Raw genomic sequence first — 25,641 nt, forward strand, 5'->3', positions numbered from 1 at the left:
TCTGGGTACAATTTCTATATCATTTATATATATTGGAGATATATTCATCCACTCTGATATTTCACTTTTCATTTTCTTTTTTAAGGATGATTTAATTTATTTGAAAAAACAGGATGATGGGCTGGTGGGTAGATGATCTGCCATCTGCTAGTTAGTTCATTCCCCAAATGGCCAGAGCAGCCAGGGTTGGGCCAGGTTGAAGCCAGGGACCTGGAGCTGTATCCAAGTCTCCCGTGTGAGTGGCAGGGGCTCATGGACTTGATTTATCTCCCACTGCTTCCCAGGTAGATCAGCAGGTTACTCGATCAGATGTGTGCCAGCTGTGGCTCAAACCTGTGCTCTGAAAAGAGATGCCCACTTTGCAGGAGACAGCTTGACTTGCTGTGCCACACAATGATGGTGTCTACTTTCTGTTTTCTTGATGGTGTTATCTGAAGAGTAGGAGTTTTTAAGTTTGATAAAGCCAGTTTATTTTATGATTTGTGCCCTTTGTGTCTTATCTCAGAAATCTTTGCCTGACTCAGTGTCACAAAGTTATTCTCTCATTTTCTTCCAAGAATCATATAGCTGTAGCTTTCCCATTTAGAACTCTCTGGTCTATCTTCAGTTACTTTTTATAATTGGGACATTCCTAGTTTCAAATTTAATATGTCTGCTTATAGACCCAGCAGAAGTTTGGCTGGTGTCTGCTGGTCTAAGGAAAAGCCATTTTCTTTGGTGACCTTGTTCTTCGGCTCATCTTACCTTCAGCCTCGGCAGCTACCGGAGCCACCTTTGTCACTTGCTCTCCTGGAAATGTCCATGAGTTTATTTCTTACTTTTTGGCAGGAATGAAGCTGGATAATTTTCCATGTTGCATCCTAATCTGTGGTAGAATTTTAACAGCCCCAATATAAAAAAAAATAGCAAAGCTATGAATAAATCATTTTGTAAAAGAGAAAAATAATATAATTACTAAAATGTGGTTATGTTTTCTCTTCAAACTTTTGTTGAAATGTAATCTCGGATGCAATGCTAATAAGAGGTGAGGCTGTTGGGCAGTGATTAAATCCTGTGGTCTCAGATTTCAGGGATGGAATTTCTCCCTTTAAAAGGATTCAGTTTACACACAGTGTTCATTCATCCAGAGGGTGCTGCTGCTGGATTCGGCCTAGGAAGCAGAGGAGCAGCCCTCACCACACACCAAGCTTGCCAGTGCCTGAATCTTGGATTTCCTACCCTTCAGAACTGTGAGAAATAAATTTCCGTGTGTGAATGACTGAGTTTGTGGCATTTGATTATGGTAGCACACGTGGACTGAGCCAGTATTCATGAAAGAAAGATAAATATTAGAAATTTATGATGTGTGACCTTTTCAAAGAGATAATGAGAGGGACAGAGAGTATATTTAAAACCCTATTATCATTATCATAAGCCCTGGTGTTAGTAAAACAGATAATCCATCCCTAAAATGATGACAGGATGGTATAAAAATGAACAATTAGAGAATAAGAAATGCCTCTTTTGTATTTAATTAGTGGATGGATAAAAATAAGATATAAATCTCTTAGTAAACAGCAATGAGGAAGAATGATTAATAGAAAAAATATTAGATCAATACAATGCTCCTTCTATCCATTATGAAGACTTCCATACATAACAGAGACATTAGACAGGAAATTAATTATCAACAGAATTTAAAGATGTTTTTTAATCTGTAGGGAAACTGCCCATTGAGTTCATACATTAAGAGCTAAGTTCCATAAGTGGGAAATTCCTTTTGTATCATGTTCACTTTTCAAAATTCTAAGAATAAAGAATTATAATGACAGGGAGAGAAGAACACTTCATATACAAATAAATGGTTTTCAAATTGGTTTCAAACATTTCATCAATCAAACTAGAGGCAAGGTGGTGGAGCATTTTCTTGAATTTTCTGAACAAAAATTATTTTGAATCTTAAGTCAAGCTGGAAGCTTCATCTGGGTCTCCAAAATGGTTATAGGGACCCAAGGACTTGGACCACCTTCCATTGCTTTCCAAGGCACGTTAGCGGGGAGCCGGATCAGAAGTAGAGCAGCCAAGAATCAAACCGATGCCCATATGGGATGCTGGCACCTATCCTGACTTCTAGGTGTGCACTTATCATTTAAGGTTCACTTTGAGTGTAATTAATATTCTTAATATAAAAGATATGAGTTTTTGCAAACATAATGAACTTAAGTCAAAAGTTTTTTTAGTGCACTAATTTATGAGAATAATAGGAAAATGGTAAATGTAGGTCAAATAATTATTTTTTAAAGATTTACTTATTTACTTGAAAGAGTTACAGAAAGGCAGAGACAGAGACAGAGAGAGAGAGAGAGAGAGAGGAAGAAAGAGAAAGAAGTCTTCCATTTGCTGGTTCACTCCCCCAAAAAGCCTCAACAGCCAGAGCTGAGCCATTATGAAGCCACGAAACCTGGAGCTTCCTCCAGGTCTGCCTTGCAGATACAGGGGTCCAAGATCTTGAACCATTTTGCACTGCTCTCCCATGCCATAGCAGAGAGCTGGATCAGAAGTGCAGCATCTGGGACTTGAATCAGTGCCCATATGGGATATTGGCACTGTAGGTGGCAGCTTTACCCACTGTGCCACAGTGCCAACCCCCAAATCATGATTTTTTTAAAAAATTTTTCCTTATTAATTTGAAAGGCAGAGAACCAGGGAGAGGAGACACACACACACACACACACACACACACGATACACAGGTGTCACTCATCTGCTGGTTCACTTCTCGAATGGCCTCAATAGCTAAGTCTAGGCCAGGCTGAAGCCAGGGGCCAGGATCTCCATTTTGTTCCCCCATGGGATGGCAGGGACCCAAGTACATGGACATCCTCTGCTACCTTCTTAGGTACATTAGCTGGAAACTGGATCAAACGTACAGTGGTCAGGTGTCAAAACAGCATTCTGATATTGTAGGCTTGCATTAAAAGCAGGATCTTACCCTCTTTGCCACAAAGTAGGCCTCCAAAGAATATTTAAATAAACAGAGTGTCTGTGGTTATTATAAAAGGTATTTTGAAATAATTTTAAATCAGAGACATAATGAGAAGGCTTTTAGAGTAATAGAATTGCAGTCTTGGTGGGCCTGGTGCTGTGACACAGCAGGTTATGTCACAGTCTGTAGCATCCTGTATGGGTGCTGTTTTACCCCAGCCGCTCCACTTCTGAGTACCTGGGAAAGCAGAAGAAGATGGCCCAAGTGCTTGGGCACTCACACCCATGTGGGAAACCCAGAAAATGCTCCTGGCTCCTGCTTTGACATGGCCCTGCACTGATTATTGCAGCCATTTGGGGAGGGAATCAGCAGATGGAAGATCCCTCAGTAATTCTGCCTTTCAAATAAATAAAATAAATCTTAAAAAAAAAAAAGATAAAGTAATTTCTCACCATCTGGCCAACCTTACAAAAGATAATTAAGATTGCACTACACAGATAAACAGAGAAACATAATTAGCATGATGAAAGAAATCTGAAGGAGGGAAACATCCTAGTAAAATATAAAGGATATTCAAAACAAATAATATAATATAAATGGAAAAATGGCAAGACCAAGTCATTACCAATGATAATCTTGCATGTAAATGGACTAAATTCTTCAATTAAAAGATACGGACTGACTGAATGGATTAAAAAACAAAATGCATCTATATGCTGCCTACAAGAAACGTACTTTACCAACAAAGATATACACAGAGTGACATTGAAAAGATGGAAAAAGATATTCCATGAAAATGGAAATAAAAAATGAGCAGGAGTAGCTATTGTTATATCAGAGAAAATAGATTTTAAGATCAAAACTGTTAAAAGAAACAAGAAGTTCATCGTGTAATGATTAAGAGATAAATTCAACAGGAAGAGTTAACTATAATAAATGTGTTTTCACCCAATGCTAGGGTACCCAGTTATTTGAAAGAAATGTTGATGGATGCTAAGGGACATATAAACTCCAGTGCAATAATAATGGGGGACTTCAACACTATACTTTCATCAAAGATAGATCAATCAGGCAAAACAAATCAACAAATGGACCTTTTTGATTTCTACAAAATGTTTCATCCCACAGCTGCATTAAACACATCCTTTTCATCTGTATATGGAACAGTCTCTAGGATAGATCATGCATGAGATAATGAAATGAGTCTCAACAAATTCAGATTCATTGAATTCATGCCATGTATCTTTTCTGACCAAAATGGAATGAAACTGGAAATTAATAATATAAGAAAATCTAGAAAATATAGTAACACCTGGATACTGAACAACATATTCCCAAATGAACAGTGGGTGAAAGAAGAAACCAAAATGGAAATAAAACATTCCTTGAGATGAATGCAAATGGCAACATAACATAGCAATACTTATGGGATATGGCCAAAGCAGTGTTAAGAATTGTGAAGATGTAGGCAATTAATGCCTACATCAAAAATTTGGAAAGTTATCAAATAAATGATCTAACAATGCCTCTCATAGACATAGAAAAACAAAATTTACGCCAAAATTAGTAGGAGAAAATTAAACAGATGGTGGAAGAAGACCCAAATTTATAAACTCATAGTTGAAAAAGGAGATGTTATAAATGATACCACAGAATCAAAAGGAAGAATTAGGAATTATTACAAACAACCATATGCCAAAAACTGGTGAGCCTTGAAGAAATGGAAAGATTCTGGACACATGTAATACACCAAAATTGAGGCATGAAAACAGAAAACCTGGATAGGACAATAACCAAGACTGAGATTTAATTAGCAATGAGGAATCTAATTGGAATTTAATCAGTAATAAAGAAGAGGAAAAGCTCAGGACTGTATGGCTCCACTGCTGAATCTGACCAAACTTTTAAAGACAAGATACCCTGTTTTACTACTACTATTCAATATAGTTTTTGGAAGTTTTATCCAGAGCCATTCAGCAAGACAAAGAATTAAAGTGATACACTGGAAAGGAGGAAGTCAAATTATATTCATTTACAGATGACATGATATTTTATATAAGAAAATTTAAAAGCCCACTTTGAGACTATTGGAACTCATAAGAAAGTTCACTAAAGTTGTAGGACATAAAATCAATGCATAAAAATCAGTAGCATTCATATACACTAATAAGACCTTGGCTGAGAAAGAACTTATGAGTCCCATTCACAATAGCTACAAAAGTTTTAAATAGCTTAGGATAAATTTAACCAAGAATGCAAAAGATCTATACAATGAAAATCACAAAACAGTAATAAAAGAGATACAAAAAGACACGAAAAATGAAAAAATTTTCCACATTCATGGATTGGAAATATGGATATCATCAAGATGTCCATACTATCCAAAGCAATCTACAGATTTGATATAATCTGAATCAAAATGCCTGGAATCTCCTCAGATCTAGAAAACATGATCCTAAAATTCATGTAGAAACATAAGCAATCTTGAGTAGCCAATGCATTCTTAATTAAAACAAAGTGGGAGGCCTCACAATATTAGATTTTAAGACATACTACAGGACTATTAGAATTAAAACAGCCTGATATTGGCACAAAAAATAGACATGTTGAGCAATGGGATAGAATAGAAACCCCAGAAATTAATCCATGTATCTAAAGTCAATTCCTCTTGAACATATGAGTTAAAATCCCTCCCTGGAGAATGGAGAGTCTCTTCAACAAATGGTGTTGGGAAAAATGGATGACTGCATGCAGAAATATTAAACAAGACCCCTCCCTAATGCCCTATATGAAAATCAAGTCAATGGGTAAAAGATCTAATTAATGTCAAATTGCTAGCGGAAGAAATAGGGAAAACGCTTCAAGACATTGTCATAGGCAAAGAGTTCTTGGATAAGACTCCAGAAGCAAGGCAATGATACGAAGACAGACAGATGGGATTGCATCAAGCTAAGAAGCTTCTTCACAGCAAAAGGAGTTCAATAAATTTAGCAAGCAACTGACAGAATGGGAAAATATTTGCAAACTATTCATCTGATAAAGAGTTAATTTCTAGCCTATATTAGGAGCTCAAGAAACTCAGCAACAAAAGAGACAGTGTAGTTAAGAAATGTGTAAATGACATGAACAGGCTTTTTTCAAAGGATGAAATACAAATGGACAACAGATGTATGGAAAAAATATGATCTGAATCATTTGCCATCAAGAAGATGTAAATAAAAACCACAATGAAGTATCACCCTATCACAAAATTGCTTTCATTCAAAAGTTAAAAAATAATAATTGCTGACAAGGATATGGAAAAAAATAGTATCCTAATACTCTGCCTGTGGGAATGTAGACTGCTGCAACCACTGTGGCAAATAGTATGGAGATTGTTTAGAAAATGAAAACTATATCTACCATATAACCCAGCTGTCCCCCTCCTGTGAATATAACCAAAGAAATGAAATAAGCATATGAGGGGCTGGCGCTGTAGTACAGCAGGTTAATGCCCTTGCCTGAAGCGCCAGCATCCCATATGGATGCAGGTTTGAAACCCAGCTGCTCCACTTCCTATCCAGATCTCTGCTATGGCCTGGGATAGCAGTAGAGGATGGCGCAAGTCCTTGGACCCCTGCACCTACGTGGGAGATCCAGAAGAAGCTTCTGGCTCCTGGCTTTGGATTGGCACAGCTGCGGCCAATTGGGGAGTGAACTTGTGGATTAAAGAGCTCTCTCTCTCTCTGCCTTTCCTATCTCTGTGTAACTCTGACTTTCAAATACATAAATAAATTTGAAAAAAAGAAATAAGCATATGAAAGAGTTCTCTTTATGCCCAAGTTTATAGCAGCTCAATTCACAATAGTTCAGATGTGGAATTAACCTAGATGCCCATCAGCTGAAGACTGGATAACCAAAATGTGGTTATATATACACATGATATAATGGTACTCCATTATATATAACAGAATACTACTATATATACATGATAGAATGCTGCATAGCCATAAAAAAGAATGAAATCTTGACTTTTGCAACAAAATGGGTGCAACTGGAGATCACTATGCTTAGGAAAATAAGCTACAACCAAAGACACAAATATCACATATTTTCTCTGGTTTATGGTAGCTTATATATAGGAAGAGTGTAAGAAATGTAATATATATTAGGAAATATATATTTTTGGATTTGATTATTTTTATAGCTCTTATCTATATTTTTGCTGAACATTTTCTGCATTTTAATTGTTGAACTCTATTTTATGGAGCATTAAACCTTTGACTATCAAATATATGTTATCACAAGAATTGGAAAAGAAAGAAGGAAAGGTGGAGGGGAGGTAAGCAGAAAGGGAAGTATTATTTCTTAGAGCTTTTGCTATGAAGTATATTAAATCAGTTCTCTTTATAGTAATTGAAATATAAATAAAAAACAAGTAATTTCTCTGAGTGCTAATGAACTAGTAAATATCAAAGTCAAACTCTGAATTCTCTTGAAGAGTGAAAGAATTCTTGTGTGAACTTGCTGAAAAATGTTCAACCCCAAACATCGAAAGATTGCATTTTACACTAGTGTTTGCCAGTTTAGAGTAACTTTTCTCAAAAAGCCCTAATGTCATCCTATGAAGATTTCTCTGATATTCTTTCACTTTCTCTGTATCTCCGTGGCATATCTCTATTGCAATAACTACTTTTTAAAAAAATTGTTGATGCTTCCTTTCTTGCTTCACTCCCCCATTAAGAAAGCACACTTTCTGTGCATTGGACTGGCACATAGTAAATTATGTTTGTTGAATTAATGATTTAACTTTCAAATGTTATTGGCTGTCTTTATAATGCAGAAAGAGGAAATGAGAGATGAGAAAGATCAGTAAATGAATAGCTTGGAGGGAAAAACTTAAATCTCCTACAGAATCTGTTGATGTGGCAATTTGCAGGTTGTCCAATAAATAGCTGAGAGAAATCCCACTGCCTTTCAGTGCAGCTGCGTTCAGATGGTAAAGGAAGTGGGACTCACACAGAGGCACTGCCAGGTCACAGGACTGATTGAAGCCTCATCTCGCTCTTGGATCTTTTGTAAACCTTTCATCTTGATGCCAAGCATCTTCCTAACAAGTAAAAAAGAACTGTTTCACGGAGACCGTGTCCTCTCCTTTGTAGCACTGATGGCACTCCAAAGCTGGGAAATGCCACCACTTAGACTTTCTCAAAGCCCATAATCTTGAACCTTTGTTTTACTGCTTCTAGAAAATGTCCTCCCCCATGCAGAGCATATGCAAAAACAGAACCTGGAAACTGGGGCACCTTGTGGTTTGTCTTGTTTGAAAGGGCACTTGGAGATTCAGCCTAGCTTCATGGTTGTGAAAATGTCTTTGCTCTCAAATAAGTTGGCTGGTCTTGGCAGAAGTTTGGGATCTGTACTTTTATATGCTATGCCAGCATGGAAATCCATTCCCCCCCACCCCACCCACCCAACCACTTCATCAGCAGTTTTTTTTTTAAAGATGTATTTGTTTATTTGAAAAGCAGAGTTAGAGAGAGAGAGAGAGAGAGAGAGAGAGTGTGCGAGTGGTCTTCCATCCACTGGTCCACTCCAAAAGTTCACAGTGGCCAGGGTTGGTCTGAAGCCAGGAGCTCAGAGCCTCTTCTAGGCCTCTCACACGGGTGCAGGGGCCAAGCACTTGGACCATCTTCCACTGCTTTCCTAGGCCACTAGCAGAGAGCTGGATTGGAAGTGGAGCGACTGGACTCCAGCCAGTTTTCTATGTGATGCCAGTGCTGCAGGCAGAGGCTTAACCTGCTATGCTACAGTGCTGACCCCCATTGGCAGTTTTTAAAACGGATCCCTGTTATTGTATCTGATTCATGGTCTTCTAGTGGGTAAACATACTGAGGCACATTTTGGATGGTACTCTTAACATGTTCCTTGTAGCAGCCTTGAGCCAAGACTTTCACCTAACCTTAGCATCTCAGAGCCTGTGATTGCTCAGTGCGTCTTCTTACCTAGAGTATGACAGCTCTAGGAATGGGTGTCCTACCAAGTCAGCCCTGGAAGCTGACTTCTCTCATCAACCTGGAATGCACTTCCTGTGGTTTCTCAAGAGGATTGTGGAGGACCCCAACATAAAGAACCATGGGAAGGAACTGTAAGAAGCTGGAGGACCCATGCCCTGCCACTAGGGAACTGGTGCCTCTCAACTCTAGCTCCTGTGTATTTTCATAATATCCTGAAAGTTCAGATTTTTATATGGAATCACCGAAGTTGTTGTTATTATTATTATTATTAAGGCAGGAAAACAGAGAAGGGGTAACTGAAGGGAAGCTACTCTCTGCTGGCTCACTCCTCAAATGCCTACAACATAGTTGGGCCAGAGCCAAAGCCAGGAGCAGAGAACACATTTCAGGTCATCCACATGGATGGTAGAGACCCAGCTAGTGGAGCCATAAGCTGCTGCATCCCAGAGTCTTTATCAGCAGGAGGCTGGAATCAGGAGCTGGAATGAGAGTTCACATCCAGTCACTCTGTTATAGGACACAGGCATCCCAATCAGTAAGCCAAATGCCCATCTCTCACCTAATTTTTGAAATGATCTGGGGGGCTTAATAAAATAAATTAGCAGATCCCATTTACTTGGGAGCCAGGTTGCAGCTCAAGCCCAGATTTTGAAGACAGAGGCCCTTGAAGTCTCCAAACTGCATCTCCCTAGTTCTTCTTGGTTCTCCACACGGCAGTTGGAGAGTGATTTTTTTTAAAATGAAGATCTAATTGCATCTCTTTTCTAAAACCTTTCAGGGGCTTCCTTTTGGGATCAAGGTCAAAGGCTCTATGGTGGTTTAGGAGAGGCATCTAGCTCCCCCTGGCCACTGCGCCCCTCCTAATTTTGTTTACTCTTTCTCTAAAGCCCCGCACTACAATGCTAGCCTTTGCCAATTAGTGCCCACCTGCTTGGGAGGCTTCCCTAACCTCCCACCCACATCATTCAGCAAACATTTGAATGCCTTTTGAGACACAGTATATACTGTAATAGGCTTTCATTCACCTTCTACACTAGGCTATTCCATTCCCATTATGTGTGTTTGCTGGATATGTCTGTTGCTCATGTGCTGTAAAGTCGCCTGAACCCTAAATTACAATTGCCTGCGAAACAGTTGTCTTTCCTATAGGATCGTGCTGTTCTTTATAAACCAACTGTGTTGCATTTGTCAGCACGTGTTGCAGAGCTTAGAAAACATGCATGGACTTGAAATGGAATTAACATTTCCTGTGGTTTTTGTGGAATGTTTTAAAGATACAGAATTTCATGAGTGGACAAGCTGTGACTTCCCCAAGGTAAGTTTTAGACACATGTTCTCTGTGCAAGACACATAAAGGCAGGCTTTTGGGGAAGCAGGCAGTTCCATACAGTGGTTCTCCTTTCTTTTATTTTTTCTTAATGAACTTGTTCTGATCTCAGAAAGGTAAGTCATTAATTGTTTACTTTTTGTCCTGAAAGGCAATGGCATCTTTCGAATTCCTTTGTTACCTTATGAAGTGGAAGGAATTACAAGGAGTTAAGTGTACAGTTCAATTTCATGTAGCTTTCAGGTTGAAAACTTATGTATTTCAAGAGCTGTTAACCTGACTGCAGTAGAAACATGAGGCATTCAGTAGGGAAAAGAGTTTTGAATAAAAAAATCAAGGATTTCTTGTGTGTGCGCATTTGAATAAATAAGAGAGAACATTAAGCATTCAGTAACCCGTAATATAAATTTAGAACCATCAAGGAGGGCCAACAGGGGTAGATGGGCGTAGAAGAGAGACGCCAGAGAGAGAGAGAGATTGAGAAACCGATGGAGGAGACGCCTGCTTCCCTCTTTCCTCACCTGAGCAACACGGAAACAAATGCAGTGAAGAACAACCTTTCCTGCATCCCTGGCAGCCACCTCCTGGGACGCCGCTACTAAAGGTGAACCGTGAGGCCTTTCTCTTTGGAGGTGTTCATCAGCTGTGGGTAGGCGTTGTCTTACTTCTCAAACCATGACCAGTGTGAGATTGAGTGGTGTCCACCTTTACCTGAAACAGTTGCAGGCTGTTGTGTCTTGGAGTGGTAGATATCCCATCTACCATTGAGAAATGTGGGCCACTCTTGCTTAATGTCCTGGATTGCTTATATTACATTCATATTTGGAGGGTAGTATTTACAAACCAGACCAAAAATATTCCCAAATGCTGAAATGCTCTGGCTCGTTGCCACTAATCTCCTTTCTCCAAGGAAAATCCTTCTTGGGTGAAAGATCATCAGCTCCTCTGAGTCCTCAGGGGCTGGCTATTTCTCCTCCCAGAATTCCAACTCAGGTGACATCACCGGGAGGGGAAGTTGACCAAAGAGATTGGAAGCCAGTGTAGCTTATCTTAAAGGCACCAATGTACAGCACATTTGCATTTTTACCAGAAGGCATGGTCTCTTATTTTGCAAAGATCTCTTTGAGATGCAGCAGAGCTAATGATATGGCAACACATTTCCTGCCTTTCTACTTGTTTTGTCAGCTGAGGAACTGGTCTCCAGTCTTGCTAGATAGCTCCTGCTGGGATTTTGTGGTCCATAAGCAGAAGCAAATAGGAAAGTGCAAGACAAATGTGATGCTAATGAACTAAGTCCAAAGGAAATGTTTCTCTTGAAGTTACCAACACACCTTCAAACATTTGTTTATGAATAGCAAATGAGGAGTGGGAGAAAAAGGTCTTTAAAAAATAGAATTTGGGGGCCAGTGCTGTGGCACAGCGGGTTAACACCCTGACCTGAGGCGCCACCATCTCATGTGGGTGCTGGTTTGAGTCCCTGCTGCTCCACTTCTGATCCAGCTCACTGCTATGGCCTGGGAAAGCAGTGGAGGATGACCCAAGCCCTTGGGTCCCTGCACCCCCTCATGGGAGATCCGGAGGAGGCTCCTGGCTCCTGGCTTTGAATCCGCGCAGCTCGGGCCGTTGCAATCAGTTGGGGGGTGAACCAGTGGATGGAAGACCTCTTTCTCCTCTCTCTCTCTCTTTCTCTCTTTCTCTCTCTCTCTCTCTCTCTCTCTCTCTCTCTCTGTAACTCTGACTTGCAAATAAATAAATATATTTTTTTTTGGACAGGCAGTGAGAGAGATAGAGACAGAGTGAAAGGTCTTCCTTTTCCATTGGTTCACCCCCAAAATGGCCGCTATGCCGGCGCGCTGCACTGATCCGAAGCTAGGAGCCGGGTGTTTCCTCCTGGTTTCCCATTCGGGTGCAGGGCCCAAGTACTCGTGCCATCCTCCACTGCACTCCCGGGCCATAGCAGAAAGCTGGCCTGGAAGAGGAGCAACCGGGACAGAATCCAGCGCCCAAACCGGGACTAGAACCCAGGGTGCCGGCGCCGCAGGCACGCGCAGCCACGGCGCCGGCCATATAAATAAAATCTTAAATAAAAAAATAGAACTGGGGCTTATAATTTATCACCTTTAAAATGTTGAATAACTGTGATGAAAACAAAATACTTGGTTTTTTTGAAATTACTTTTGCCTACTAACATGTTTCTTTGATTAGACTTCTCTTGGTTGTTGACCTTATTAGAGACTCTTTTATGGGTCTTTTTAAAATTTTTTTAAAAGATTCATTTATTTATTTGAAAGGCAGAGATACACACAAAGAGGAGAGGCAGAGAGAGAGAGGACTTCCATCTGCTGGTTCACTCCCTAATTGGCCCATCTGAAGCCAGGAGCTTCTTCCGGGTCTCCCAAGTAGGTGCAGGGGTCAAAGGACTTGGGCTGTCTTCTACTGCTTTCTGAGGCTGTAGCAGAGAGCTGGATCAGAAGTGGAGCAGCTGGGACTTGAACCAGCGTCCATATAGGATTCCAGCACTGCAGGTGGTGGCTTTACTGCTAAGCCACAGCACCAGCATCCATCTTTTATGGGTATTTATGGGTAGAAAATGTGGGAGATGAAGGGCTGAAGTTCTGATCATTTCAAATACTGCTTTCTGAGAACATAACAGGGTACAGGGATGAGCCAAAGAGGAGGCAGACTAAAAATGTCTATAGTTCTTTTACATAGGTCATGGTTGTGCTCATGAATCTATTAACTCAGAAATCAAGTATAGTAGCCACTGGCTACTGTATGCTTGAAAGCCATGTGACAAGTCCAGTTGAGATACACTTTAAACATAAAATACTCTTAAGATTTTTTAAGACTTAGTGTAAAAAAGGAATAGAAAGTATCTTAATTTTATCAGCTTCATTGAGATGTAAGAAACCTGTAATTCATCTGTTTCTACTATGTGTTAAATATTGATTACATGTTAAAGTAGTAATTATTTTGATTTGTTGGGTAAAATAGAGTAAAATTTCACCATTGCTCTTTACATGTTAATGTGGTTGCTAGAAAATTAAAAATGTATGGCTTGCTTTGTATTTCTTTAGCACTGACATATCCTTTTCAAGGTTAGAAATTTTATGGATCTGCTTCTCCTCTTCTGTTCACCAGAAGCATGTCAGGGGACTTCTTTCTCTCAGTGAGTTAGCTAAAAATTTTCTTGGTGGATTTTGATTAACAGAAGTAGGGGATAAAAAATGGTACAATGTGCATTTTCAAAAGACATTCGATGTCACCTGGCAAAAATTTCCATCAATGTGTATTTATGTCACCTAATTACTCCTAGGTGATTATAGCTAAGTACCTGTGTTGTTTTGTTCAAATATTTCAACCTGTTTTCTGGGAGTGTTCATGGAATACCTTTCCATTCACTCTATGAAATGGAATGTTTGAAGCTTTTCACAAGGCACAAAGTCATATGTAAATAACCACTTAAAGGAACTGTCAGAGTGAAGTGAATCAGAATTTCTTCTTGTTTTCCTTCTGGAAAAAGCAGGACTTCGGTTCCCTTGATGTATGGGAATCTAAGCTATGATGGGGTTTTTAATGGGGACCTTGGCTTTATATAACTTCTTAAAAACTGCATTTATGGTTGCATTTACTATCTCCATGGCGGAAAGTAATTAGATATTAAGTCTTCAGGAAGATAAATAAACATCACTGGCATTCTGTAATGACCTGAACTCTAGAAATTCTGCTCCATCAGGGGTTGAATTTTTTTATTTCCTTATGCTTGCTTGGTAGGATCTTTGCATTGAATAAACTGAGGGCAGAGTGGTGGGTGACCCTGGCATTCTATTGGCTGATATTTTCATTAGAGAAATATACCAAAAAGCAGGAATCATTTAATTATGCCTCACTTAATATCCTCTCCTTGAGTGACTTTTTAGCTTTTCCTTTAGAAAGAGTGGCTGTCAGGGTGGGGAGACTCTAAGGCATAAGAAAACCTGTGGAGAGGCTGTTGCACACCCAATATCCAGGCCATATCCCAAATCAACTCTCTCAGTCTCTGGTCTGGGTTCCACACACTAGGATTTTCAGAACTCCTTTGTGATGACAGTGTGCAGCCAAATTTAAGAAGCACTACACTTGAGATTAGCTCAGTTATTCTGAATACTTGATAAATGTCAAAACACTTTTTACACATGAAATATTGGTATGGAACCTTCATAAGAACTGTGGTACTCACTGAAGAAGTGGGAGTCCGAGGTCGACCCACATGTCCTGCCCTTTTGTCCCCAAGTGGTGCAGAGGGTGCTTCTGTGGGATTGGAGGGTACCTTCAGGCATAAATCAACCATCGGTTTCAACAGAAAGCCTCACTTAGCCAGGTCTGTGGCTCCAACAACCCACCAAAGGGACACTTTGTTCTATTGCCCCCACATTCCCTCTCCTGCCTCTAATTTCTTTCTTCTCAAAGAGGAAAACTTCTCAAAGTTGGTTTAGGATCAGAAACAGAATTCCAGCTCTATGTCTTGCATTCAAGTAGTGATGTTCCTTGTTTTTTAACCCTCTTCACCTTGGATCTCAAGGCCTTTGGAGGGGATGAAGAAGACAGCTCAGAACTCCCCCTGCACTAGGAATGGTCAGTGGAGTGAATCACCAATGTTTGATGAATATGTGTGCTGCTGTTTTTTGAATGAATACAGATGCCACCCTTGTTAATGTAAAATAAGCACATTTCAAAGGGATAGTGTACATACGCCAGTTTTTGTCATTATACCTCATATCAATCTAAATAGAAATGGAATAATCCTTATGAGTATTTACTGTGTGCCAGATGCTATGCTTAGTACTTTAACATGTGTACTTTATTTCAGTGTCATTAGAACCCTGGAAGTCATGGTTTATCAATTATGCCCATGTCAGAATCAGAGACTGAGAGGTTAAGTAGCTGGATGACAGTTATAAAACTAAGACTCGATGACTTTAAAACTTTGAACCATGCTGCCTCCTAATAGACAAATTATATTTATATAATATCTATAATATATATACATATTTGGCAAAGCACTCTTAGTGTTTAGAAAGATTCAAAAAGGTTGTAAATTACTGCCCTGCAACATAGTGCTCCTTGTCTAGTTCCCTGTTTGTTCAGTGAGCTCTGGAAATAGTTCTATGCTCCTTTTCACGAAATGATTACAAACCCAATACCCATAGGAACAAGGTGGGGAATGCTAATGTGTGAGATGGGTCAGACCTGCATTTTAAGCCTTAGCATAGACAGTTTTCTGAGCTTGGAGTGGAATGCTACAGGCCGTGCAGTTTGTAAAGAATGAAGATTTACTTGGCTCAAGGCTGCGGAGGCTATGAAGTCCAAGAGCATGGCACTGGTGTTGGGTAAGGGCCTTGTTGCTGCAGCATAGCATGACAGAAGGCTCACATGGTGTGAGAGAACACAGAGACAGCATGAGTCTCTCTTCTTCTTGTGAAGTCACCAGTGCCATTGTGGGGCCTCATGATGTGTGACCTCATCTAACTGCAATTACCTTCTCAAGTGCCCACTTCCAAATGCCAGCAACATATGAATTCAAGATGGATTGCCACTCTGTTAATGCCACCACAATGGCAACAGAATCTCAACACATGACATTTTGGAGAATACATTCAAACCATGGCAGCATATAAGAAAGACCTGCAGCATCACACACAGAAAAATGAGACCATAGATAGTTCTGAGACTGTTATTGGTTTGCCTTTCTGAAACCTGCTCCTCTCTTGAGATCACCTTTTCCCTCTTCCGAGCCTCTAATTTTGGTAGACATGTAGCTACCCACGTATTCCTCCACTGTTTATATATGACAGATCTTCAAAAAGTTCGGGAAAAAGTCGCAAGAGAAAATAGGTACGGATTTCAAAATCTTTGGCATAAACTTTATTTTAATACCATCATATATATGTTTCTCAAGAATGAGGTTATAAATGGTCGTAGGTGCTAGACTTTACTGTCGGGAATACATTGGAAAGTGATGGGACTGCGACAGCTTGGATGATATATATCCCCCCTAAATAGGACAATCAAAAATTCAGTACTAAAGGATTTTGACTGGTTCTGTGCTGCCTGACCTTTTGATTCAGGAGATGCTGGGAAATTGGATTTTTATGTGAAATATTCCAGTTTTCCAATTTTATATTAACTGGTACAAAAACGCTATGGAGGCCAAGAAGTTAGATTTTCAATCTAGTTATGGCTCCTGGACCCCTATGTCACAATCTTTATTTTATGTATTTATTTTTGTCCATTCTTAAAAATGTTTAATGTATTCGAGAAAGAGATGAGGAGATTGAGAGAGAGAGAGAGAGAGAGAGAGAGAGAGATAGGGAGAGATTGATTGATCCCATTCTCTTCTTTACTCCCAATTGCTGGCAACAGCCAAGGCTGAACCAGACCAAAGCTGAGAGCCAGGAACTCTGAGGTTCCCACATGGGCAACAGGTATCCAGCAACTTGAATGATATCTTGCTGCCTCCCAGAGTGCACAGTAGCAGGAATTTGGAATCTGGGGAACAGCCTGGACTCAAGCCTGGGCATTGTGATATAGGCTACAAATCTCCAAGTTACATATTAACTGCTATGCCAAACACCCTCCCACAATTTTTAAATAGGAAAGAGAGCAAACAATAATCAAATAGTAGAAAGCAGGACAAATCTGGTAACATCGTAAACTAGATATAGAACCAAAAGCCTGCAGGTTTTGCTTCTCCATGATATCTTCAGTTTCCAATATGGTGGCTTCTTGGCAGCCCTGGGCCAGTGACGGAGCCAAGTGGATGTCTTCCCTTTTGGCGAAGTGACTTGTGTTCCCTTGCCAGTGATCAGGAGAGTTGAATTGATGGTGGTTTCCTTCCAAGGCTCAGTTTCTCATTAAATGTGACTTGATGAACACTTCAGGATGCAGAAAACGGGCAGCCTTGTCACAGAAACAGCCCACCTCCCAGATCAGAAGAAGCAGAGGGTTATGACCTGTGAGGTAGAAGAGCCTTCTGTGATGCTGTCATGCCAGCAGTTGACCTGCCAGAATTCCACCCGATTGTCCAAAGGTGCAATGACCTTTCCTGCATGTATCAGGACACCCCCTTGCACTTCTAGCTATTTCTACTTACTTTCAGCTATTCGCCCTCACCCAGTAAGGATCACAAGCTCCCAGAATGACAGTAGTGTTCTTAAAGATACTGTAATGCAGCCTTTTCATGTTCAAGTACATGAATGTAGGCCAAGAGAGGATTGAGCACTTGCAAACAACTCTCTGTAACGTTGTTCAGACTACATTTGAGGCTTCCTGCCTCCTAGTCCACGAGGCAGAGATTCCCAAATCTTGTTGTGTAGCAGAATCCCATGGAGAACCTTAAGACACAGCACCTGTAACACCTCAGAACTAATGATTTAGAATTTGCAGAGGTGTGAGCTAGGAAAGTATATTTTTTCAGGTTCCTTGGTCATTTTAATGTCTTTCAATTGACAGATTGTTGGGAATCATTGACTCTACCTCTGACTCCATACACAGATGGGTTACAGCTGAGTTGTAGTAGAGGTATTCTTAGTAGAACTCTTGATTTTAACATTTCTGAATAATATTTGATCCAAATGCACCATGGTTTACTTTTGCCTTCTGAGACAAATCCAGGAAAGTAGAAATTGTTATACATTGCATAGAAATGGTTTATTATCATAGGTCCCTGATGCCTGACAAATTTTAGTTAAAACATACTGAAAGATTTATTGCATCTGAGATTCTGAGTGCTTATGTGAGCAAAATTCCAGGTTTTCTTTCTAAAGCAAGAAGAATGAGATATAGCAGATTTGTAGCAAAATAGATTTTGGTAAGATGTTTATAACCACTGAGATCTTTAGTGTCTGCTCTGGTTCACCATATCCATAGTAATTAAAATAGTATGTATTTACTATGTTATGACTATGTACTTGAATTGGACAATGCTTTTATATCTATCGTTCCTCTACTCTTCACATTTACCATAATATGTAAGTATTATTTTCACCATTTTCCAAATGAGAAATTTAAGCCTCAGATAACAAAATTTGTCCTAGAAAATGGAGTTAACAAAAAGTAGACGTTTAGTTTGAACTCCTAAACTGGCCCCCAGTCTTTGCTTACGTCTAATCTGTGACTGTGCAGTCAACATGCCTCAGAATGAATGTCGATCTCACCTGTTCAAAACCTCCGCCGGGGGCTGGCGCTGTGGCGCACTAGGTTAATCCTCCGACTGTGGCGCCAGCATCCCATATAGGTGCCGGTTTCTAGTCCCGGTTGCTCCTCTTCCAGTCGAGCTCTCTGCTGTGGCCTGGGAGTGCATTGGAGGATGGCCCAAGTGCTTGGGCCCTGTACCCACATGGGAGACCAGGAGGAAACTCCTGGCTCCTGACTTCGGATCTGTGCAGCGCCGGCTGTAGCGGCCATTTGGGGAGTGAACCAACAGAAGGAAGACCTTTCTCTCTGTCTCTCTCTCTCACTGTCTATAACTCTACCTGTCAAAAAAAAAAAAAAAAAAAAAAAAGACAAAACCTCCACCTGGAGCTGGCTTTGTGGTGCAGCAGTTTAGCTCCAACCTTGTGATGCTGGCATCCAATTTGAGTGCCATTTAGAGTCTGGGCTTGCACTTCCAATCCAGCTCCCTGCTAGTGTGCCTGGGAAAGCAGCAGAAGATAATCTGCATACATGGTTCCCTGTCACCCACATGTGAGATCCAGATGGAGTTCCAGGCTCCTGGCTTTGGCTTGTCCCAGCCCCTACCACTCTCTGAAGCTCTGCCTTTCCAATAAATGAATGTCTTATTAAAAAACAAACAAACAAACAAAAAACAACAACAACAACAAAAAAACTTCACCATTATTCCCTTCCCTCTACCTCTCTGTGGAATAGAAATACTGGAAAGTCAAACTGAGCCAAGGGAAGATACTTTTCTGCTAAACTACAGTCAGAAATACAGATTTTTCTATAGCATGAAGGTGGAAGGCCTTCTTCATTCTAAGTGTCTCTGTTGCTGAGGAAATGCATTATTCTGCAGCTTTGGTTCACTGACATACACATAGCATTGATAATTCATGCTGCAACACAATGGATTTTAGAATTTGTACTTAAGGATCTATTGAAAGTCACTGTAATTAGTACAATAGTTAAGTGCTTTAAATAAAGTCCGTTGGCTGCTTAATTTGTTAGTGTTTGACAGGAATTCCACAGTGTCGTCTTTTTTCACTTAGCCTTTTGTCTTATTCAGTCAATATTTATTGCATGTAAATTGCAGTCTTGGTGCAATTGTACATGATTGGGATATTCTCTCTGATAGCTTTACTCAGGGCATAATCACTCTCTGATTTACTTTGTGCCCAATTTCGTTTTATAGTTGTATCCTCTGACATCTAGGGGATATTCTTCATTTAGTTATAAGAATCATCCATTTCTTAAAATGTCACCTATTGAATTTTGTTATTGCTGAACATACTATACTAAACTTTTGTATGCACTATCATAATCCTCAAAAGCAGTCTTCGCAATGAGAGTATTACCCTCATTTTCCATATAATGAAACTGAAAACTTCAGATACAGAAGGCGTTCCAAGAAAAGTAGTCTCCCACCTATATGGCAGGGACCATCACCTGCTGCCTGCCAGGGTACAAATTATCAGGACTGGCTTACTTCACTAAGTATAATGTTTTCCACTTGCATCCATTTTGTTGCAGATAACAAAATGTCATTTTTTTTATCACTGTTTAGTATTCCATGGTGTACATATCCCATAATTTCTTTTCCAGTATGTGTTCTCCCTGATCGGTGGTAATTAATATAGTACCTAAAAGGTAATCCATAGAAGTGCTAAACTGATCTTCTGTATATAAAGAGAATCGAAAATGAATCTGGATGTGAATGGAAGGGGAGAGGGAGTGGGAAAGGGGAGGGATGCGGGTGGGAGGGATGTTATGGTGGGGGGAAGCCATTGTAATCCATAAGCTGTACTTCGGAAATTTATATTCATTAAATAAAAGTTAAAAAAAAAAAGAAGTGAAATTGACCTTTTGAGATGCGATGACTTTGAACAACTCTTATCATGACTGTTGAAATTTTTTTTTCATACTATTTGTTGAACTCTGTACTTAGTGTAGGATTAATCTTGTGTGTCTAAATTTCATTGAAAGTTGATCTTAGTGAAAAATAAGAATGGGAATAGGAAAGGGAGGAGAAAGAAGTATAAGAGTGTAGGTGGGAGGGAGGGTAGGGTGCAAAGAATCACCATGTTCCTAAACTTGTACTTATGAAATACAAGAAGTTTGTATACCTTAAGTAAAAGGATTCTGGGGAAAAAAGCAAGTTATCAGGAAACTCTAATCAGAAATGGACCAGGGGCTTAAACTCAGGCACATGTATTAAATAATTCAGGCATCCCAAGTTGTGTCTTAACCACTGTCCCTAATCATCTTTTAGGCTAGAAAATAGTTCTTGATATAGAAAACACTTCTCATTGTGGTTTTGACAAACAGCAGATTTGGAAACATTTTATAAGTTTCTTTGCTTTTATTGGCTTATCTGACCAGCATCAGCACTTTGAACATCATTTCTACCATTATAGGGGTGCTCATAACTGTCCTAACTCCTGCATAAAATTTTTCAAAAAATCAAATAAAGTAATCAAAGATCCTTATGAAAAGGCAAGAAGTCTCTTTGCAGATATATGTGATTTTATTCATATTTATTCAGTAATAAGTAAAAACTATCAATTACCCTTCAATTAGAAAAACATGTATTTTAGTTTTGCTAATGCTCTGAATATCTACTAATTAGTTGGAATAATTGAAACTTTAAGATATAATAATTAATTTTTAATTCTCAATTATTTAAAATTAGGTAAATAAAAATACAGCCACAAAAACTCAGAATTCTAGTTATTACCTATACTCTCTTTCTCCCAACTACTCATTAGAAAACAAAACAAAGATAATTATCACATTGTTGGCTTTGGAAGTTTTTTTCAGATTGTAATAATCACTATTTATGAATATTTAAATATCATTTATGAAATAACTTACTTAACTAAAAATAGAATCAAAATTGAAGACATAAAATTCATAAAATACAGAAAAGTTTGAAAGTATATAAAGAAAAATAGGTCACTAGTAGTTTCTTGACTCTAGCAAGAATCATGGAATATTTTGGAGTATTTATACAAAATTTTTTATTGAAGTATAATCTATTGTAACATTTTTATTTACCTTGTTGTAAACATTTTCCATGCCTTCACTTAAGTAATGTTTTGTAAAGATTTAGTTTATTCATTTGAAAGTCAGAGTTATACAGGGAGAGAGGAGGCAGAGAGAGAGAGAGAAAGGTCTTCCATCTGCTGGTTCACTCCCCAGTTGGCCACAACATCCAGAGCTGTGCCAGTCCAAAGCCAGGAACCAGGACTTTCTTCTGGGTCTTCCACACAGGGCAAGGGGCCCAAGGACTTGGGCCATCTTCAGCTGCTTTCCCAGACCATAGCAGACAGCTGAATTGAAAGTGGAGCAACTGGGACTCAAACCAGCACCCATATGGGATGCTGGCACTGCAGGTGCCGGCTTTACCTGCTACACCACAGCACTGGCCCCTTAAGTAATTTTAATGGCTACTTAGGCTGCCTTAATTTCTTTAACAAGTCATGTTATTACTAAGTACAAAGATTTTTGGAAAGTGTTTTCTTTTTTCTTTCTTTTTTTTTTTTTTTTTTTTTTTTTTTTTTTTGGCAGGCAGAGTGGACAGTGAGAGAGAGAGACAGAGAGAAAGGTCTTGCTTTTCCATTGGTTCACCCCACAATGGCCGCCACAGCTGGCGTGCTGTGGCCGGCGCACCGCACCGATCCAAAGGCAGGAGCCAGGTGCTTCTCCTGGTCTCCTATGTGGGTGCAGGGCCCAAGAGCCTGGGCCATCCTCCACTGTACTCCCGGGCCACAGCAGAGAGCTGGACTGGAAGAGGAGCGACCAGGACAGAATCCAGTGCCCCAACCGGAACTAGAACCCAGGGTGCCGGCACCGCAGGCGGAGGATTAGCCTGTTGAGCCGTGGCGCCAGCCTGGAAAGTGTTTTCTATTATGAAAAGGTGACAGGGACAGATGAGTTTTAGAGACAACAGGAAGTTCCATTTTTTTTTTTTAACAAAGAAATGACTTCAAATTAGTTTTCAGTAAATTCAAAGGGAAATCTTGAAAAAGTTCATGAAAAATGTGTATTACCAGAAAAGTCTGAACTGCAAAATTTTTTTTCAAAATAAGCTTTGCTTGTAATTTCCCACAAACTTACCAGTGTATCCTCATATTTCAGTGACTATGATTCACTGACTCAAATCTGTCTCAATCAATTGACACAGACTTTTAGATCTTCAAGTCAGATTTTCCACAAATATGTTACAGTCAATTATAATAATTAGATAATACATAAATTATCTCAGAAAAGGGAATAAGTTATCATCTAAGCTCTATTTTTAAATGACTGTTATGACACTGAGAGAAAATGGAAAATACAGTAAATTTTTTTCCATAGGGCTTTTCACGTATCAGTGCATTGGTAAAGATGTGTTCCAGAATCACCCTATATATATTAATTTGAATTCCTTCAATAATTCATTTATTTCATTTTTATTAGAAATATTCCATGGCATATATTTTATTCCTTCATTTCATTTCTTATAATAAAAAAAGTGAAACTATCATACAATCATGTTTACTTGAAAATACTTTATAGTTTTGACTCTTAGACCTATCAGTGTGATCAATTGTGAACTGAAATTGGTCACTTGGACTAGTGAGATGGCATTGGTATATTAAAGATATCTCTATAAAGTTCCTATAACTCAAGAATCATATTAAGTTAAATCCAATTATTATGCTTAGTTCTTATTGGAGGGTATCTCTGAACTCTCTGTAGTTTCTTTAGCTGTATTTCTTAAGATGCCATATTTTTATGTTAAGAATCTGAGGGAAAAATTGCATGTGTGATCTTGGCTTCAAGATTTGGTTGTAGGTAGTGAACACTATGCGAAACAGTGACTTGATCAGCCCTCACCCTGACTGTTGATGAACAACTTAATACGTTATCCCTCTTAGTATTTCTTTTTGTTTGTTCTACTTAATACTTTTGGTTGAATACTGTAATCAATACACAGTTATTCTTAAGTGTTGAAACTTAACTGAAAAGTGATCGCTGTTAAATATAAGAGTGGGAATAAGAGAGGGAAGAGATGTGCAATTTGGGACATGCTCAATGTGGGGAGCAATCCAGACTAGACTAAGTTACTGGAATTAAGACTTATTCTATGCATCTGCTCTCCCGCAATATGGCGCTGGGAGAGAAGAAAACAGCTTCTGCACAGCTGCCTCCAGTTCAGCCAATAAACTGTAGGACTTGCTCCTGATTGGAGGAGAGCAGCGTACTCGGCGTGTGGGCAGCCGAGTTGGGATTGGCGGAGGAGGACTATAAAGGAGGAGAGAGACGGCATGCACCGGGAACATCTAAGAGGAACATCTAAGGGGAACACCTGTGCAGCCCCCGAGAGAGCCGGCCGGCGGTGTGCCGCTCCCCTGCGGAAGTGGGGAATGTGGCCAGGGGGAACTGCCCTTCCACGGAGGTGGAAGGGACGGTAGCCAACCTGGGAAGAACCAGCAGCAAACCCGGGGAGGGCCGAGCAGACAGAAGAACAACGCAGGGTCCTGTGTCGTTCCTCCACGAAGAGGGGGAGCGACACTCAAGCTGACTTGCCCCAAACGGTAGAGTTAGAAACATACCAGGGGATTCCAATTCAATCCCATCAAGGTGGCATGTACCAATGCCATCTCACTAGTCCCAGTGATCAATTTCTGTTCACAATTGATCATAATGATAGGATTAAGAGCCAAAGGGATCACATAAACAAGACTAGTGTCTGCTAATACTAACTGATATAATCAAAAAGGGAGGGAACCATCCAACATGGGAAGTGAGATACACAGCAGACTCATAGAATGGCAGATGTCCTAAACAGCACTCTGGCCTCAGAATCAGCCCTTAAGGCATGCGGATCCAGCTGAAAAGCCCATAGAGTATTTCAGGGCCGGCGCCACGGCTCACTAGGCTAATCCTCTACCTTGCAGCACCAGCACACCAGGTTCTAGTCCCAGTCGGGGCGCCGGATTCTGTCCTGGTTGCCCCTCATCCAGGCCAGCTCTCTGCTGTGGCCAGGGAGTGCAGTGGAGGATGGCCCAAGTGCTTGGGCCCTGCACCCCATGGGAGACCAGGATAAGTACCTGGCTCCTGCCATCGGATCAGCGCGGTGCACCGGCCGCAGCACGCCAGCCACGGTGGCCATTGGAGGGTGAACCAATGGCAAAAGGAAGACCTTTCTCTCTCTCTCTCTCTCTCTCTCACTCTCACTCTCACTGTCCACTCTGCCTGTCAAAAAAAAGAAAAAAAGGGGGGGGGAGAGAGAGAGAGAGAGTATTTCAGGTATGGAAAGCCAAGACACTCTGGCAAAAAAAAAACAAAAAAAAAAACAAAAAAAAAAAATGACCTAAATGAAAGATCTCCGCGAGTGAGATCCCAGTGGAAAGAACGGGTCTTCAAAGAAGGAGGTACCTTTCTCTGAAGGGAGGAGAGAACTTCCACTCTGACTATGACCTTGTGTAAATAAGATCTAAGTCAGCGAATTCAAAAGGCTTCCACAGCTTTGGCAGCTCATGACAAGAGCCTAGGGTGATTACTGATGCCATAAACAAGAGTATCAATTTGTTAAGTCAACAACAGGAGTCACCGTGCACTTACTCCTCATGTAGGATCTCTGTCCTTAATGTGCTGTACAGTGTGATTTAATGCTATAACTAGTACTCAAACAGTATTTTTCACTTTGTGTTTCTATGTGGGTGCAAACTGTTGAAATCTTTACTTAATATATGCTAAACTGATCTTCTGTATATAAAGAGAACTGAAAATCAATCTTCGTGTGAATGGAAGGGGAGAGGGAGCGGGAAAGGGGAGGGTTGTGGGTGGGAGGGACTTTATGGGGGGAAGCCATTGTAATCCATAAGCTGTACTTTGGAAATGTATATTCATTAAATAAAAGTTAAAAAAAGAGCTAGAAAAAAAAAAAGATTTGGTCGTAGGTAGTGTTTATGCTCATAGTCCCTTGCTCACATTGTGCATGAGTTAGCTTCTTATTTCTCTGTCTCTTCTCTGTGGGTGTCCGTCCTTACACCATAGCATTCGAAGCCACTCCACATGGTGCTTTCCATGTATTTCCTTCTAGATTGTTTCTTGTATTATTGCCTCTTCATGTGATTTCTTCTTCTGCATCAGAGACCCGCAGACGCTTTC

General features: G+C 40.0%; 1 protein-coding gene and 1 pseudogene across 1 annotated transcript in view; both read left to right on the forward strand.

Annotated features, from left to right (window-relative positions):
• Positions 1–25,641, forward strand: part of SGCD (sarcoglycan delta) — a 1,076,594-nt gene that overhangs the window by 463,099 nt on the left and 587,854 nt on the right. The window lies entirely within an intron of this gene.
• The window catches only part of LOC138850091 (heterogeneous nuclear ribonucleoprotein A1-like), a 40,942-nt pseudogene continuing 32,509 nt past the window's right edge, over positions 17,209–25,641 (forward strand).

This window comes from Oryctolagus cuniculus, chromosome 6 (assembly GCF_051225735.1).
Source record: "Oryctolagus cuniculus isolate XC-2025 breed Fujian yellow rabbit chromosome 6, ASM5122573v1, whole genome shotgun sequence".
Lineage (NCBI taxonomy): Eukaryota > Metazoa > Chordata > Mammalia > Lagomorpha > Leporidae > Oryctolagus > Oryctolagus cuniculus.